This window comes from Podarcis cretensis, assembly GCF_951804945.1.
Source record: "Podarcis cretensis genome assembly, chromosome: 9".
In the NCBI taxonomy this organism is placed as follows: domain Eukaryota; kingdom Metazoa; phylum Chordata; class Lepidosauria; order Squamata; family Lacertidae; genus Podarcis; species Podarcis cretensis.
In genome coordinates this window covers 40,517,467-40,536,595 of record NC_137178.1, presented here as the reverse complement: position 1 = coordinate 40,536,595, position 19,129 = coordinate 40,517,467, and the positions used below count along the sequence as shown (strand labels likewise).

Genomic DNA, 19,129 nt, shown 5'->3' with positions numbered 1-19,129 from the left:
GGGAAAGGGGACAGGGCCACACAACCTGTTGAGCTATGAGTGAATTTACATGTTTAACAGAACCCTTTTAAGTATCTCCTACAGAACCCTAGAAACATCAAAGTTTCATACTCAAACCTTAAGAAAATAATTTGGACTGCAGGGGTCTGATCACTAGTTCACTTGTATACATGCAAACTTCACATCAGCCTTCACAAACTTAGTGTCCTGGGTTGGGAAAGTCTTGCCATACACTGCATCTCTCACCACTATTTGCAGCTCTCCTCTGCTCTCTAAGCCAGTATATCTGCTAGCAGAGGTTCATGCTGCATGCAACTGATGAAACAATATGCATGCATTTTTAAACAACTAACCTGTATATTCTTTGACAAACTACAGGTACTATAAATTATTCCTAGATCACATATTACTTTGCTGTAATTCATACTGGCTTCAAAGAAGGAAAACAATTGTGTAAATGGGATAATTCCTTGCTCATAAAATGTTTGGGAAATGTGCATCGAATGTCTAGATCCAGGAAAATCCAAAACAAAGATTGATATAAAAGTGCAAGACATGAGGAAAGAAAAAATCACTCTAAGCACCATTTCTGAAAAGAGCCTTACTTTGATCAAAACAGCCATCTCTATGGTAAGTGGAAACTCTTTTCCCTCTTAGCCAAAAAGATAAAGGCGATTAAGCTGGAATTATTTCCCAGTGACCTATATAATTTTGTCAGCTTGCCAGTTACTATTAGTGCAGGCCATCTAGGGATGGAATGGCAATAACCACAACCTAACCCTTTTCTGGGGGCAATGGGAAAGGGTCGATCCAATCGATTTTAAAACAGAACAGTACTGTAATTATTAGCAGCGATGTGAAGTAAACAAAGTTTGCTGTAACGTGTTGCTACCTTCCTCTAGCTAAGAAAGTCGCTTCCTTGTTCGCCCCTCCCACAGCAGCAGCATCCATTCCCCAGCAGGGAGAGGATTAAGTTTGTTAACTCAAGAGAGAGACCGGTTTCGTCTGGGCAGAGTTTGACAGAGAGAGAAGACTTTTGAGTCATCTGCCGCTCGCGTTCTTACAAAACCCGAGGCAAACAGCACCCAACCCTCCCTCCTGCATTTGCAAATTGCAATGCTTTGTGCGGGCGCCTCTTGCAACCAGGCACGCTGACAATTAACTGGGGGAGGGAGGGAGAGAAAACTCCCGGGTTCCGAAGGTTTTCCGAGAAGCAACAAGTGTTTCAGAAATACTTTCAGGCGCGGGAGGAGGAGGTGAGGGAGAAACCCGACAAAGGCGGGAAGACCTCACAAACCCTCTCCAGACTCTTTTCTTCCTCCCTTTTCAAGCTTTGCAACAGACGCGCCCCTCCTCCTCCGCTGAAACCTGAACTGGCCCATCACAAGAAAACGCCGCACGCAAGCAAGCGCAGCACCCGGCTCCTTCCTAGGCCGCAGTGGTAATTCGAGGTCAAAACGGCGTCATTCCCGGGGGTCGCGACCCACTCCCCATGGGAGCAAAGCATCCAACAGCCCGGCGCGACCCCTCAGTCCGGGAGTGAAGAAACGCGACAGTCCTCTGAAGAGGAAAATTCCGCTCGGGAGAAACACGTGGGTGGGAGAGCCGCTGCCACACCAGATTAACACTAAAGAATTAAAAGGAGCGAAGGAATACCTGGGCGGCCTCGAGCGCCTCCTCGGCGGTTGTTTTGCTCGGCGGTGGTGCTTTATCTAGAGTAGTGAGCCTCCCATGTCCGGAGAGCAGAAAGTTTTCTCCTCGGCGAGGCGCGAACCGGCCGCTCCCCCCCGACGCGCACACGCTCCCCCGAGCGGGTTCCCTGGGAGTTGGCTCAGCCGCGCGCAATCCTCTGGGCGCCGCTGCGCTGCTGCCTCTGGAGAGAGAGGCGGGGAGGCGCTGCTAACAACAACAACAGCTCCAGCAGCAGGTAAATCCCTCCCTTGCGCTGGAGCAGCCGGCTTTGAGCAATAATCCTCCAAGCACTGGAGGGAAGGGCGGGGGAGAAGGAGAGGCTGCTCCGCCGAGTCCCTGCCAGCCCCTCTCCAGAAAACAGAGTTGGAACAACAGCAGTTTGACGGCGTGCGGGCGGCGCAGAAATGGAGAAACTGGGCGGGCGGCGGGGTGCGTAAGGAGGCAGCCAGCGCGGGCTGCAAGCGGGCCTCGGTTTTTGGGGCGTGTGAGTCACGAGGAAGAAAGAGCTGGAACATGTAACGTGAGTGTCTTCACGCACCTCTGGGGCTTAACTTCCTGAGCCTTGATTTCCACCCGGTTTTAAGGACCTGGCCTTTGCGGAGTCCCATCATGAGCTGCCTGCTCGCTCTGCTTAGGGATGGGCGCTGAGCTGCCCTGAACTCCGCGCAAACGAAGCGCCTTTCTCCTGACGCCTCGGAGCAAGTAGGAGGTGGAGACCTCTCTGTTGTTGCCCCTTCGCCCATTTAATATTTCTGGTTCCTTCCAAGTCTGCAAAATGTCAAGGAGGTTCAGGGAGGAGTATCGTCGCTACAATAAAAACTCGCATTACACGGACAGATGGGATCCAATCGGACTGCCAATGCCAGCTGAAATTCGGTCACTAAGGGGCAACATAAAAAGAGTAAGAAAAAGGGAAAAGAAAAAGGATTGAGCTTAGTGGTTTGATATAATATGATTCAACAAGTAACTGTGTAGAGCAGACATCTCCAAACTCAGCCCTCCAGATGTTTTTGGGACTACAACTCCCATCATCCCTAGCTAACAGGACCAGTGGTCAGGGATGATGGGAATTGTTGTCCAAAAGCATCTGGAGGGCCGAGTTTGGGGATGGCTGGTGTAGAGTATAGGATACAATTCAGGCAAAATTAGGAGCTTTCAAGTACCACGTAAATCCCCTGGCAAGATTATGTCTACAGAGTTCTCGGCTGTCCATGTGCATGATCCAGAAGTCCTTACAACAACCCTGTGAGGTAGGTGGGACAAGGGCCTTTCCTTGCTCACCAGCAATAATGAGAAAAGTAAAGCAGGATTCCTGTGGCTAATGAAGGTAGCAGAAGTAGCAGGGATAGCTAAGATGGCAAGCATAGACTTTCCCTTTTTGTCTCAAGCAGTAACGAAAGGTTAAGAGCATAAAGAAAGCCCTGGTAGGATCAGACCAAAGGCCCATCTCCTCCAAGATCCTGTTCTTACCAGATTCCTATGGGAAGGCTGTAGGCAGCACAAGTAGCTGTTGATAGACTTGTTCCTCCATTAATTTGTCTTATTCTCTTTAAACACCATCCAAGTAGGTGACCATCGTTTTACATTTTGTGGGAGCAATTTCAATAGTTTAGCTTGGTTATTGTGTGAAGAAGTTTCTTTGGTCTGTCCTGAATCTTCCCACACTCACCTTTGTTGGATGGACCCAATTTCTAGTATTAGGAGCGCCATGGGGGGGGGGGTAGAGCAAGCCCCCCAAAATGTTCAAGTAGGCCTGGGCCTCCTCAATATTCGGCGGCCTGCAGTGGGCCCTATTGGGCCTTCCCACGGCTGCAGTTTACCTGTGGCCGCGACAGGTTTCACAGGGCCTACCTGCAACCATCCCTGCCAGGGCTTCCTGCAGCTGCAGTGGCCCCCGCCAAGCCTACTCGCAGCTGCGGCAGACTCTGCCGGACCTTGCCATAGCGGACACCGTCTGGCCTCCTACCACTGCATGTGTCTAGTTTTGTGTGAGAGAAAAGCCTCTTAATATCCTACCCAGTATCTTCATGCCATGCATGAACTTATAAACATCTATCATGCCCCTCCTTATTTGCCTTTTTTCTAAATTATCAAGGCCCTAATGCAGTGGTATCTCGCTTTTTGAACGTCTCCGTTGATGAACATTTCAGTTTTCGAACAATGTAAATCCGGAGGTAAATGGTTTGGTTTTCAAACACGCCTCAGACGTCGAACATGCCACGCGGCTTCCATATTGAGTTTTCCGTTTTTGAACGGTCTTCTGGAACAGATTACGTTCAAAAACCAAGGTACCACTATATAGTGAAAATGTGCAGGTCACCCAAAAATGTTCAGGTCACCCAATATTGAATAGCAATTGTAACCTTGCTGTAACCTGCCCTGGGACATTATGGTGAAGGACAGGCAAGAAATCTAATACATAATAATGATGATGCTCGTAATTATAGACATTTCAGGGTGTCTCAGCTGCTGGAAGTATTTGAGCATGGATTTGCATAGAAGGTTTAATGAAGTAAAATGTAAAAATAAGCTTATTTTTTAGAAAATCAGGGTCACTTGGCATTCAAATGCACAAGAAAAGAAGAAGGCAGAATCCTGTGAATATTTTCTCAGAAATAAGTCCCATAGCAAGTGCATAGGATTATAACTTCTAAATTTGGTTAAAAACAAATTTTCTTTGTCCCAGGATGAGGTAAAAGAAACAAGACATAGTTGCCTAACATTTTATTTATTTATTTATACATACATACATACATACATACATACCCCGCCATCTGGCTCGGTTCCCCAGCCACTCTGGGCAGCTTCCAGCAAAATATTAAAATACAATAATTCATCAAATATTAAAAGCTTCCCTAAACAGGGCTGCCTTCAGGTGTCTTCTAAAAGTCAGATAGTTGTTTATTTCTTTGACATCTGGTGGGAGGGCATTCCGCAGGGCGAGTGCCATTACCGAGAAGGCCCTCTGCCTGGTTCCCTGTAACTTCGCTTCTCACAGTGAGGGAACCTCTAGAAGGCCCTCGGCACTGGACCTCAGTGTCCAGGCAGAACAATGGGGGTGGAGACGCTCCTTCAGGTATACTGGGCCAAGGCCATTTAGGGCTTTAAAAGTCAGCACCAACACTTTGAATCGTGCCCAGAAACATACTGGGAGCCAATGTAGGTCTTTCAAGACTGGTGTTATGTGGTCTCGGCGGCCGCCCCCAGTCACCAGTCTAGCTGCCACATTCTGGATTAGTTGTAGTTTCCATGTAGAGTGCATTGCAGTAGTCCATTGATTGATGGTTGCTGTTGCTCTTTGATAAATGGAGCAAGGAAAGTAGTTACCCTATATTAGCAAGCTCCATCTTCAATGGCGGACTTTGGTCTCTCAAATTTCAGCAGTACCCTGTGCTAAAATTCACCCCCTGCACTCTGTTTTACAGCATTGTTTTGGGTGCCCCTGCAGCATGATGCCCCATGTGCAGCCACACCAGTTGTGCTAACCTAAAACCTTCTCTGTCGTCTTCATCTGAATTTTTGAGACTGGAGAATCTTCTATAGTTAGAAAACTTCCTGGTAACATGGACCAATCAGTGTCTCAGGCACATGCTTTTGAAGCCAATTAGAGGGCATTATGCTAACACGATTTCTACTGTCCATGCTTTAAAAAGGACGTGTTGCAATGTCCGCCATGGGTGTGGCCAAGTGGGTGCAGGGGGAGCAGCTACCCCCCCCATCAAGTAAAACAATAGAAATACTTAACTGACCAATCACATAGGTTCTGCCGCCCCAACAAAAGTCCTGGCTATGCCCATGATGTCAGCCAGAACTAAGAATGATATAATGACTAGTCTTGACTGCAATTAGAAAATTCCTGTGTTTGTAGACACTGAAGGTTAAAGGGAAACAATTAACTAGGCAGGGTGGGGAACTGAATCCAGAATAAACGTGACACAGGCAAAGGTGTCATAAAAGATATCTTATGTACTGTTTTGGATTAATCTACTTAACAAATTGTTCTTTTACAGTTCTGTCAATCGCTCTTTTTTTCTTTTCTCAGGGTTTCAGTTATTGGGCTTATTTCCCTTTACTCTTTGTAAATTTCCTCTTGGCAATCTGGTTTCTTTTTTTGACTCTCAGTATCCTACTGACTGGGGATGCGGGATGCGGGTGGCGTTGTGGGTTAAGCCACAGAGCCTAGGGCTTGCCGAACAGAAGGTCAGCGGTTTGAATCCCCGTGACAGCGTGAGCTCCCGTTGCTCGGTCCCTGCTCCTGCCAACCTAGCAGTTCGAAAGCACGTCAAAGTGCAAGTAGATAAATAGGTACCGCTCTGGCGGGAAGGTAAACGGCGTTTCCGTGTGCTGCTCTGTTCACCAGAAGTGGCTTAGTCATGCTGGCCACATGACCCAGAAGCTGTACACCAGCTCCCTCGGGCACTAAAGCAAGATGAGCGCCGCAACCCCAGAGATGTCCGCTACTGGACCTAATGGTCAGGGGTCCCTTTACCTTTATCCTACTGACAATATCTAGCTCTTCACCCTTCCCGCCCCTGTTTCCTCTTCTCCTGCTGTTTTTACCAATATGTCTAATCTATTTCTGCCTGGATGTTGGATCATTATCTCAAACTTAATATCTAATATGTTTTCCACGGAGAGCAACAGGAGTTGCATTCCAAGGAACTAAAAACATTTCTACTTGTGGCAGTCGGGCTACAGGTGGCACAAAACTGGGGTGGGTGGGTGGATGTGGAATCAGCAAACTTGCAACTTGCCTTATGGAGGCAAAAGATATGGACAGTGGAATTAATGGAGAAATTTACAAAATATATGAGAGCTCTAAATGGAACTCAAGACTCCAACTTTTGCACTTCTTTTATTACTTTCCTGCCTGGCAATCCATCAAATTGGCATCCTCCATCTATACATGTAATATTATACTTTCTTCTCCCTCAGTGGGTGAGAGGGATGAGAACTCTATTATTATTTTTGATACAAATGTCTATTGTTATACAGTGGTACCTTGGGTTAAGTACTTAATTCGTTCTGGAGGTCTTTTCTTAACCTGAAACTGTTGTAACCTGAAGCACCACTTTAGCTAATGGGGCCTCCTGCTGCTGCCGCGCTGCCAGAGCACGATTTCTGTTGCATCCTGAAGCAAAGTTCTTAACCCGAGGTACTATTCTGGGTTAGTGGAGTCTGTAACCTGAAGCATCTGTAACCTGAAGCATATGTAACCCGAGGTACCACTGTATTAGCACAGTTTTGATGCTTACTTTTGTAAAAACTGAACAGAAACATTTTAAAAACCTTAACATGTTCAAGCCTAATGTTGCAATCCTATACACCATTTCCTGGGAGGAAGCCCTAGTGAACTTATTGGGACTTTCTTTTGAGTAAACATGTATAGAAGTGCACTGTGCATGTATTTTGTTTCTCCCTAAATCAGAGTGACTCATTTGCGGTCTTTCATATGTTGTTGGACTCCAACTCTTTCCCTCAGCACAGTCCAGAGTCGGAGATGTACAGTAGTTCAACAACATCTGGAGGACCATAGTTAGCCATTCCTCCTAAAATCTTTGCTGCTTGCTTCTTTTTCTCATTCAGTTGGGAATATTACCCTCTAATCTTCTCAACAAGTGTTTAGGTGTTATCTTTTATCCTTCTCTTTGGCTCATATTTCTGCTTTGGACAAAGTTTTATCCCCATTCTTTCTCTAGAACATTCTGAAAATTGATCTGTCGCTCAGCGTAAAACATTATCTCAGTTTTCAACTCTTCTGTTCATTTAGTGTTTGTTTCTTCACTTTTATGTATCTATATTTTCCCCTTTACTGGATTTCTCTGCTGTTTTTGCAGTAAGTTTTGAACTTCTCTTCATAATATTGCTCCCTTCTTATTTATATTCCTCTATTCTTCCCAGGGCCTACATTCATCTAACACTAATCTTTTTGGTAAACTGACACACCCTTACTCTGTTCCTTGTCTTTGTTCTTTCTTTAGTTATCTTGTGGATGGAATATTCAGTTGACATATCCTCTCTTGTATTTTCCATCTTAATGCGTTGTTTCGATTTTCTGTTTCTTATTCTGAAGTTAATTATTGTATTTTTGTTCCTACTATCCTTCTTTCACTTTCTCCCAATTTGTTCAAAGGTTCTCCTTTCTCTCTAACTTCCCTCATGATGTTTAGATTCTAAGCTTGCAGGAAGCGTCTTGTGGGTTTATAATTATTATTATTTCTGTGTAGTATCTAGCGCATATTAGGCATTCTGTAAATTATAATAAATAATAATGTTCTTTCTCTACAACTATTAAGACAATATTAAGATATACATATTTTCCTTTATTTTTAATATTTTCATCCAGCAAACCTATCGCTTTGAATATACATTTTCATCATCATCATCATTATTATTATGCAGGAGGCTCTACAATTTACTTCTTTTGAGGGATTCCGAGGTGATAAACAGTCTCTTCTGAATGCACAAATAGCTGTCAAGATGTCAGCTCACATATCCTGGATCAACTCATTTAAGAAAGATTTCCCACAACATGGCAAACTATGATCCACCTAAACATTTCACTTTTTATGTCTGTTCTGTTGTCCTTGGCCAGATTCCCCCCCCCCCATTTGGATTACCGCCCTATTTTAAGATGGGTGTACACTACACTAAAAAAATATTCACAATTGTATGACTCAGACCTGAGATCATCTGTGACATAAAGAGTTATTCATGCATTTTTTGTTATTTTGAGTAACAGCGTCTTCCTATATATGTCTATTCAAAAGTAATCCCTGTTAAGTTTGCTAGGACTTAGTCCTAGGTAAGTGTGTTTAGTAGTTTGCAGCCTAAGAATTACTCATTTATTCCAGTTAACTCTGGTTCTATCAAAAGTGCTTATCGTTTCTCAAATATACTGTAGTTGTGCACTGTTTCTTTAAAGCTCATGCCCCTCACTGCTAGCAACATACAACATAGATATTGGTATCTTTTTCCTTGTTGTGTGAAAAAGTGCTAGAGGGGGTAATTTTTGGCTGCGAGGAAAAGGACTAAGAACCAACAAGACGTACTGTTTCTGTGTCTCAGCTTGCAACTTTTCAAGTGTGGGTCTCATTTTGGAAGAAAATAGAACTGAGGGATTTTGTTACACATATCTGTGTATAATGTATTGTTTGCCCCTGAAGTGATCATCAATTGAACTGAAATAGGAGGAACTTTGGTTAAGTTACAGGCTCTTGATCCACAATTGAGAATAAAACTAAATAGCAATTTTAAAAGAAAGAAAGAAAAAGAAGCTGGCCTCTGAGGAATCAGTTACACAATGTGCCTGGTTCTGTGCCAGTCACCAGATTCCATGTGCTTTGTGTATATTTGCTTTCTTAAATTAAAATGGCTGTGGGTTGTTTTCAAAATCTTGAGATTCCAACAATACACAATCAAATTGCTGATTCCAGCAGTGGGCACAACTAGCATCTTATATGACAATGACTGACCATGATAATACTGTATTAACTCTCACTGCTTTTGGGAGTGTTGAATGAAAAGAGTAAAGAACATGGCATGAGAATAAAAATAAAGTGTTATATATTTTGCCAATTTATAAGTAGCAAGGGCACACTAGGGAATGGAGATCCCATATTTTTGTACTTGTTTTCTCTAAGCAAAGTATTTAAATCTGTCGATAATTATTTATTCTATGCCTTCACTGCTCTCAACAAAGCTGGCATTATTTGATGTGCTCTAGCTATGTGCTTAATAATACACTATGCAATTGGCTTTCTGTCTGATGGTTGTTTTAAGGGCACAGTAGAGCCTGTGAGCTCCCGTTGCTCGGTCCCTGCTCCTGCCAACCTAGCAGTTCAAAAGCACATCAAAAGGGCAAGTAGATAAATAGGTACTGCTTCCTGCGGGAAGGTAAACTGCGTTTCTGTGTGCTGCTCTGGCCACATGACTCGGAAGCTGTCTGCGGACAAACGCCAGCTCCCTCGGCCTGCAGAGTGAGATTAGCACGCAACACCAGAGTCGTCTGCGACTAGACCTAACGGTCAGGGGTACCTTTACCTTTAGAGCCTGCTCACACACACACCAAAACCTTTTTTTAGTCTTAAAAACTCCCATTGACTGCATTCAACTTCACATACATATGGTTCTTATGTACATCGATTGGGTGCTCAGCCTTATTCTGAATGGTGTCACACTGACCCTGAATGAGCAGGTAAGTGGTCTGAATGTGCTCGTAGGTCCATCTTTATCACTGGAGGCACAAGTGCTATTCATGGTATTGAGTGCCTGCTTTGAACTCTAGCTGGTTCATCAGCTATGGTAGTTCTGGACCAAGATAGCCTGATCACAATCCTGCATGCTCTGGTGATGTCCCACCTTGACTATTGTGGTAAGCTCTACACAGGGCTACTGTTGAAGATGAACGAGAAACTAGTGCAGAATGCTGCCACTCAAGAATTAGCTGGTTTTTGGATGCTATGAGGCCTTACACTACTTGTGTTGAATTTGCACCGATTGCCTATATCTTATTGGAACATATAAACCCTTAAGTGCTTCTTCCTAAAGTAGAGGGGACAGTGTTGCTCAGTGTGTGGGGATGTCAAATACAACCTTCTCATTCATTATGAGACCCCAACTTCCTCCTGGAAGCATGGTTGAGCACATCAGTGATGCTCTGTCATCACCAAATGAAGACATCATCATCTTCCTCTCAAGCAGTGCTTTTTTTTCTGGGGGTACTGAAAGGTACACCAGCGCCTTTTTTCTAGAAGAAAAGTACTGGTTAAAAGTGTGGCACTTACTGGCTTCTGGTTCCAGTCTGCCTTCATGGAAGCAGCCCCCACGACAGTGGGAGAGCGTAGGAGATGCAAAAACAAGGATGATAGAGGGTAAATCATTCTTGCAAATTCCCCCCAGGGCTGCTTCACTCGCAGACCATCTCGTTACTTCGCTCCAGTATGGAATGCAGGGGCCAGGGAGGTGCTGAGTGCAAAAGCACTTTGCCTGGCAAAAGCCCTCCTACGCTGCCATTAAGAAGCAGAGGTTTTCCTGTTGATTAGAGCTTAATTGGACTAAAGTACAGGTGCGTGCTAGAAGAGATGAGATCACAAACTGGAACAAACCAACGGCAAGGACTTAAGGTTTGTATTTGAGATAAGACTTCATATGGTGCAAAAGATGGGGGGGGGAGCCTACGGTATGTTTATTTAAAGTTTTACTCTGTACATTTATGATTTGGCAACCCTCCCCTGAAAGGTAGTTCAAATTATACTTGTACAAGTGAGGATGGAAGAAATTGGATTAACAATATGGATTATAACATCAAATGGAACTGTGTGTGTAAAAAGGGGGAGAGCTCTTTTGCAAAAGGTTTTATAAATCATTTAATGTGTCAACACGAATAGAAGTTATTAACATTGCAGCTGCTGTATAGGGAATTACTGTTATGACGAATGTAGTTGAAACTAATAAGATTTTGGAACGCAGAAATAAAGAAAATCAGAAAGCCAGCAAATTTAGCACGTGGGGGAGGCACTTTAATTAAATGATATAATTTGGTATTTGAACGATTGGTAGTAATAATTGTATTATAGATTGACATTGTTATAATGAGGCTATTATTGGAATGTAATCAAAAACTAATAAATCATTATCTACAAAAAGAAAAAAAATTAAAAATGTGACACTTACTGTAACGATTTCATGGTCAGTACCGCCAGCACCGTTTTTCTCAAAGAAAACCACTGATTGTGGTACAGATATTATTTTATTGTTTGGGAAACCACTTTGGGACAACTGTCGCAGTATAACATCATAAATAAGTACATAAAATAAATACAACCTTATTTGACTAGCCAGATAAAGAGGTTTCCAACAGGTATAGCTTGCATGGCAAAGCCACACCTGTTGAAATGCCTTTTCTACACAACTATTAAAGGTACAAGAGCCCTGTCCTCTTTTCACTTTGCCATACCTACTTCATTCATGCCACCTTTGGATTATCCAAGTTTCCACACTTAGAATTTGTGCATACTTGTTCAATAAACTAGAGCGCTGGCAAATCTCACTGTTAAAATTCTGTAATACGAACAGCCACCCAAAAATGGCTACTTGTGGCTTACAGACTAGATAGCAGACAGCTTGTGTTTATCTAAATTTTGTTTTTGTTTTTCTCAGTTCTTTTGACTTTTCCAAGAAAATGTGTAAAACTATTTTCTCTCTCTTTCTCTCCAGTAAATCTTTTGACACCCAATTCCCATGTCTATGGCTACAGGAAGTATCCTAAAATAACGTCCACATGGGGTGGGAAATGAAAATGCAGTATTTTTACTACAGTAGTCTTCTAAATTTAGCATACTTCTGTAATATTTAGGCAGATTTCTAGATAATTAGTGCAATTTGTATTTGGCGTTTTATATATAATGTAATATACAGTGGTGCCTCGCAAGACGAAAATAATCCGTTCCGCAAGTCTCTTCGTCTTGCGGTTTCTTCGTCTTGCGAAGCAACCCTATTAGCGGCTAAGCGGCTATTAGTGGCTTAGAAAGGGGGGGGGGGCGAAAAAAATCGCAAGACTTGCGTAGCAAGCCCATAGGGAAATTCGTCTTGCGAAGTGCCTCGAAAAACGGAAAACCCTTTCGTCTAGCGGGTTTTTCGTCTTGCGAGGCATTCGTCTTGCGGGGCACCACTGTATTTGTAGTCTGAAGCAATATAAGATGAGGTGGACACATTGCTGAGATAGTGTGCATGATTAAGTGTCATCAAGAGGCTTGCAGCCCTGTTCTATGCACACTTCGGATTTTTAGCTAGGAAGCGATCCTCACTGATGCAGCATGCTCTGTTTTGCAGGATCTCGCAGCATGGTCACAGTACATAATCATACTGACTTGAAAGTAAGCACCATTGAAATTAATGAGATTTATTAATTCTCTCTCTCACACACACACCCTCTGCTGTAAAATACTGATATAAGGTGAGCTGGTTTGTGCTATATTAATGTATTTGGAGAATTTATGCAGCAAAAAACAAACAAAACCACACACAAACAGAAAAACTATACAATTCACTTTGAAATTCAAACATGCACCTAAAAATATACTCAAATCGGGTACAAAGACAGAGATATAAAAGTGCACCAGAGAAAATAAGACCAGTTTTAAAACAGAGGCATAAAATACCTGGGCAAATAAAAAGGTCTTCATCTGTCACTGAAAAGAAATCTGGTACCCGAGTTACCTTGGGGAAGGGAATTCTGAGGCCTAGGCACCACTCCTGAGACTTGCCTGTCTCCTATTATTACCCACCTTACCTGACTGGATTGGGCTTGGAGAGAACAATTTCAATACCTTGGCAGGTTAATCATTCTGAATACATCCCTCGTTAAAGCTTTGGATTAATTAACACACTGAGGAGGTTTCATTAATTCTAAAAATAGCCTATTTATGTAATCCACTTCTCCATTTTAGAAATATGGCATTTCATTAGGATATGAGAGGAAGAAACAAATTATAATAAATTAATGTGACTAAGTACAGAGGAAAGTATATTGGGAATGTAGAGGTTTTAATTAACAGAGGCACTAGGACTGGGCATTACTTATAAAGTCTTAAAATTTAACACTTGTTTCTAAAATGAGCCAGGTTTGTTGTCCTTTAGGCTCTCCCCAACACCACCACAAATAATCAGCTTGAGTTCATGTTGATGGACCTGAATATTTTACTCACTAGCTCTGGCAGATGTGAACTATTGAAATAAAAGCAAGCATCTCTTGCAGTTACAAAAGGCTTATTGCTGAGAATTTATCCCTTACAGATCAGCTTTGTATACATGATTGTAGTCATGAACTACAGACATGAGCAAACATTAGCTGCCACAGAGCTCTGTTATGCACAGCTATTCATAGCTCAATTCTCTACATATTTACACAGGAGTAAGCCCAATTGCATGTAGTAGGGCTTAGCTCATTTCCCGCCTAATCAAGATAATGAGTTTTTAGCTAACTATAGGTGTTAATTAGCTGACAAATGCCAGGATGCTTGCTTATCATCACTTCTTTGTTGATGGTTTTAGCTTTAATATAATTATTAGAATCTGTATTTTTTTATTTTAAAAATCCCTTTCATCTAACTGTTCTGGCTATAACCCACAAGGCCATGTATGTATATATTTGATCTCTGGATAATGAATCTGCTGAAGTGAACTGAAATCCATTATAGCTGGTGCTTTAACAAATTAGCTCATATTCAGTATACAAGACTCATCACTGAATTTGGGAAGTACTGCTGGTTCAAGAGCTACAAACAAGTGGTGTAAAGTATAATGAAAATTGCTTTTCCTTGATTGCTTTTTTTGGGGGAGGGATATTGCTTACAAAGATTATGAAGTTCAATATTCTCAACTATAGAAGCTTCATTTGGGTTAAATATGTACTTTATTTGCAACTAACATGAGAACTAATGGGATGCGAGTAGCGCTGTGGGTTAAACCACAGAGCCTAGGACTTGCTGATCAGAAGGTTGGCAGTTCGAATCCCCATGACGGGATGAGCTCTCATTACTCGGTCCCTGCTCCTGCCAACCTAGCAATTCGAAAGCACGTCAAAGTGCAAGTAGATAAATGGGTACCACTTCAGCGGAAAAGTAAACAGTGTTTCCGTGCACTGCTCTGGTTCGCCAGAAGCAGCTTGGTCATGCTGGCCACATGACCCGGAAGCTGTACACCGGCTCCCTCGGCCAATAAAGCGAGATGAGCGCCGCAACCCCAGAGTCGGTCATGACTGGACCTAATGGCCAGGGGTCCCTTTACCTTTACCTTATATAAGAACTAGTGCAAAATGCATCTGTCAGAGTACTGAGCAGCACAGGAAATTGGACCAATAGAACACCAATTGTTCAGAATCTGCCCTGGCTACCTATACACAACTGCCCCTTATTTAAGGTATTGATGCTACCTTATAAAGGTGTTGGGCCACACCTTGAGATCTGCAAGTGAGGCCCTTATCATCTGTATGGATTTGTGTTTTTTATTGATTTGTGAATGGTAAACTACGCTGTACTTTAACCAATGAAACTTTAATGGGAACTGCTGCTCTAGAGAAGCGGACACGGAGCAATGGTTCCAAACTACAAGAAAGAAGATTCCACCTAAACATTAGGAAGAACTTCCTGACAGTAAGAGCTGTTCGACAGTGGAATTTTCTGCCAAGGAGTGTGGTGGAGTCTCCTTCTTTGGAGGTCTTTTAGCAGAGGCTTGACAACCATATGTCAGGAGTGCTCTGATGGTGTTTCCTGCTTGGCAGGGGGTTGGACTCGATGGCCCTTGTGGTCTCTTCCAACTCTATGATTCTATGATTCTATGAACTTTTGCCATCCTCAAAGACAAGCAGAAAAAAATGTAGACAAATATTGTAACAGTGATCTTCTGATGTTTTCACCAACAAATCACTTGTTTGCACTAACAGCTCAGAACTGACATATGACTTTTTCTGTATTGATATTTATTTGAAGTATTTATTATTAAAGGTATGTCAATAGAACAGAGTGGCAGCAAAGAACCATGTACGCTGCTTTGAGTTCCTTTGAGGAACCCCAGAATGTAAATGTAGTTAATATTAACAATAAAAACTCTTTTAGGGTTTCCGGATGAAACAGTTAAATATGATCATGATGGTGCTAAGGGCTAGTTGATAATGGCATGTTCTACCACCAAGAAAAGTTGAAAGAAAAGTTTATTTTACCATTTTGCTAAACAACTCTAGGACAAAGCGAGAAAAGTAAAGGCCAATGTTAAAGTAAAGGAACAATTAGAGCAACGCATAATCCACTAGCTAGTGTAATTTCACATAAGGTCAAAGAGATGAAAACTCAAGGTCAACAGAAATGTGGTTTAATGTTGAGTGCATTAGCTGACTTGCATTCTGGATCGTTGTAATTAATGTCATTAATGTAAACATGCTGTAGAGATCATTACCATTGATATTTAAACAAAACAGGATTGGTCTCCTTTCCCACCACTGGACATTCCATTTTACAAGTTGTTTTAATTTTGGTGCAGTCACATGATAACGTTTTGTACAGGACAAAATCAATTGGATACATGCCATTTGTTTACGGCAAGTAACTGCATTATCTGATTTCAATTATACAATCGCACAGTAGCAAACAACGGCAGCCAAACTGAGTTTGCAAGGCAACCTTTCTGTTTTTTACTATCGTAACATCATAAGACCAATTTTTATTTAGATTTGGCATGCAATATATGTGCTTGTATAATATAATTTTTTACTTTGCATTAGAGTTACTCTGTTAACAACAGTAGTAAAAGGTAAAGGTAAAGGTACCCCTGCCCATACGGGCCAGTCTTGACAGACTCTGGGGTTGTGCGCCACTTAAGAGGCCAGGGGCCAGCGCTGTCCGGAGACACTTCCGGGTCACGTGGCCAGCGTGACATCGCTGCTCTGGCGAGCCAGAGTCGCACACGGAAACGCCGTTTACCTTCCCGCTGGTAAGCGGTCCCTATTTATCTACTTGCACCCGGAGGTGCTTTCGAACTGCTAGGTTGGCAGGCGCTGGGACCGAGCAGCGGGAGCGCACCCCGCCGCAGGGATTTGAACCGCCGACCTTTCGATCGGCAAGTCCTAGGCGCTGAGGCTTTAACCCACAGCGCCACCTGCATCCCACACAACAGTAGTACAAGCATATTAATAATTTTGTTGTTTAGTCGTTTAGTCGTGTCCGACTCTTCGTGACCCCATGGACCAGAGAACGCCAGGCACTCCTGTCCTCCACTGCCCCCCGCAGCTTGGTCAGACTCATGCTGGTAACCTCGAAAACACTATCCAACCATCTCGTCCTCTGTCGCCCCCTTCTCCTTGTGCCCTCCATCTTTCCCAACATCAGGGTCTTCTCCAGGGAGTCTTCTCTTCTCATGAGGTGGCCAAAGTACTGGAGCCTCAGCTTCACAATCTGTCCTTCCAGTGAGCACTCAGGGCTGATTTCCTTCAGAATGGAGAGGTTTGATCTTCTTGCAGTCCATGGGACTCTCAAGAGTCTCCTCCAGCACCATAATTCAAAAGCATCAATTCTTCGGCGATCAGCCTTCTTTATGGTCCAGCTCTCACTTCCATACATCACTACTGGGAAAACCATAGCTTTAACTATACGGACCTTTGTTGGCAAGGTGATGTCTCTACTTCTCAAGATGCTGTCTAGGCCTGTCATTGCCCTTCTCCCAAGAAGCAGGCGTCTTTTAATTTCGTGGCTGCTGTCACCATCTGCAGTGATCATGGAGCCCAAGAAAGTAAAATCTCTCACTGCCTCCATTTCTTCCCCTTCTATTTGCCAGGAGGTGATGGGACCAGTAGCCATGATCTTCGTTTTTTTGATGTTGAGCTTCAGACCATATTTTGCACTCTCCTCTTTCACCCTCAATAAAAGGTTTACATTGCTGCAAATGGCATGGTGCAAATCAGATATCAAGTGAGTTGAAAATTTCTGTTTAGTATTTCTAATTAAGCAAGTAATTACTTCATTAAGATGTTTCTGCACCAGGGAAATCCAGCTGTTTTCCTTGAAACAGGTCTCAGGACAAATGACCATTTACTGTCATTTTATTTCAGCCAGGAGCTACCAGGAAGAGTGGGGTTGTGGCACACCAAGGAAGAAAAGAAGAGCCAAGGAACAGAGGATATTAAGTTCCCCACCCCTCTAAGTACTTGTGGATACCAAAATGGTTACTAAAACTGTTCAAATAAAACCACACTCTGCTTGAACCACTTTCCTGCATTTTCATGGATCCCTGAAGGATCTTCCGTCCAGTATTAAATATTTTTGCCAACAGATAGATGACATCATAAACTCTATTCTCATGGTACTTAGTATTTCTTCTACAGCAAGAGGTAATAGAGTATTATGGTTCAATCGAGATGTAAGGCTGCTAACAAAAGGTCAACCCTGCAAGGAGAATTTTCAAAAGATTCATCATTAATTAAATCTGTTGTAGTTGGGGAAAAAGGGGGGCTATAAATCTGTCTTGAAAGCCAAAAGGTTCACTGACCAAAGACATATTTGGTTCTGCTTAGAAATTGCAATTCAGACTAAGAATTCTGCCAACTTTTGTAAATTAGTTAGTAGAGATTGTAAAGAAAGCACTAATGGTACTAAGTAATGGGTGACCCTATGTTGTACAAGCGGACTGCTCTTCTCCTCCCACTCAAATCTGCTCCAGAGAATCCCATAACCATTTGAAACAGATTTGAAGGGATGCAAGAAGGCAAGAAGCATCCACTTGTGAGAGTAGGAACCTACTATCCTCAAGGACTAACACAACTGGATATAGCCCAATGGGATTGTGTTTGGAAACAGCATTTCTTCACCATCTTTGTGTTCTCCAAGTTAGTTCTCTCAGGGGTTTAATAGCAATCTTATGTCTATGACCTCTGCCTGCTGTCATAGCCCCAGTGTAGGGACACGGGTGGTGCTGTGGTCTAAACCACTGAGCCTCTTGGGCTTGCTGTTTGGAAGGTCAGCAGTTCGAATCCCTGTGAGAGGGTGAGCTCCCGTTGCTCTGTGCCAGATCCTGAGAACCTAGCAGTTCGAAAGCATGCCAGTGCAAGTAGATAAATAGGCATCACTGCGGCGGGAAGCTAAACGGCGTTTCCGTGCACTCTGGCACTCGTCACCTCCCTGCGCCAGTAGTGGTTTAGTCATGCTGGCCACATGACCCGGAAAACTGGACAAATGCCGGCTCCCTTGGCCTGAAAGCGAGATGAGCACCGCAACCCCATAGTCACCTTTGACTGAACTTAACCGCCCAGGGGTCCTTTACCTTTACCTTTTTACCATAGCCCCAGAACCTGTGGCACTGATCACCCAATTTTCTAATAGCAAGTCTTTGGAAAATGATGGCAGACGCGAGCTATTTAAGAACACCTTAAAGGATGGGCTATGATAATGAGGAACGATTTTGATTTTATCACCCGATTCTGTTATCTGCCGCATAATAGTTATCATCTACAAGTAGGAGCACAGCATCAACTCAAATTATAGACATTTATACTTAACATGAAGGCCAACTATGAAAACTATCTAGTTTTGCATCTTGAGAAATGGTTTGCCAATATAAATTTATTGCCAAGGAGGATGGTTTCAGATCCAGCTACGTCACAATTAATAATTATGTTGTTTTTTGCCTGTTTTTTGCATAAATATGTGTCTGTGTGAAAGGCTTCCTAGTTCATTGCTTCTGTAGTGCTTTCAATACTATTCAAATAACCTGTCTGGATCATCACTTATTTTTTTCGTTAGTGTGAACTCTTTACAATAGTAATAGCTTGAAGGTTAGAGTTGCACCTTCCAGTATTGCTTATAAACAACACTGTATCACTAACCAGTATATAGTAATATGGAAACATGGATGTGTACTTCATCCATTCCCATGTAACTTCTTTATAAAC

At 42.8% G+C, this 19,129-nt stretch overlaps 1 protein-coding gene and 2 long non-coding RNA genes across 4 annotated transcripts in view; 1 reads left to right on the top strand and 2 right to left on the bottom strand.

Annotated features, from left to right (window-relative positions):
- LOC307224041 overlaps positions 1–19,129 on the bottom strand; it is a 199,050-nt gene that overhangs the window by 85,159 nt on the left and 94,762 nt on the right. The gene's annotated exons all lie outside the window — the stretch shown is intronic.
- FHIP1A (FHF complex subunit HOOK interacting protein 1A) overlaps positions 1–19,129 on the bottom strand; it is a 118,482-nt gene that overhangs the window by 85,159 nt on the left and 14,194 nt on the right. Inside the window, exon 1 of one of the 2 annotated variants that reach the window (XM_079990417.1) lies at positions 1,657–1,816. The exons of the other annotated variant lie outside the window; for it this stretch is intronic. The gene's annotated coding sequence lies outside the window, so the exon portion shown is untranslated. Of the gene's footprint in view, positions 1–1,656; positions 1,817–19,129 lie in introns of those variants that run through there. 2 annotated transcript variants of the gene reach the window in all.
- On the top strand, positions 1,997–17,446 carry LOC307224033. Its single transcript, XR_013842380.1, has 2 exons — positions 1,997–2,593; positions 17,294–17,446. It is a non-coding gene; the product is annotated as an uncharacterized lncRNA (long non-coding RNA).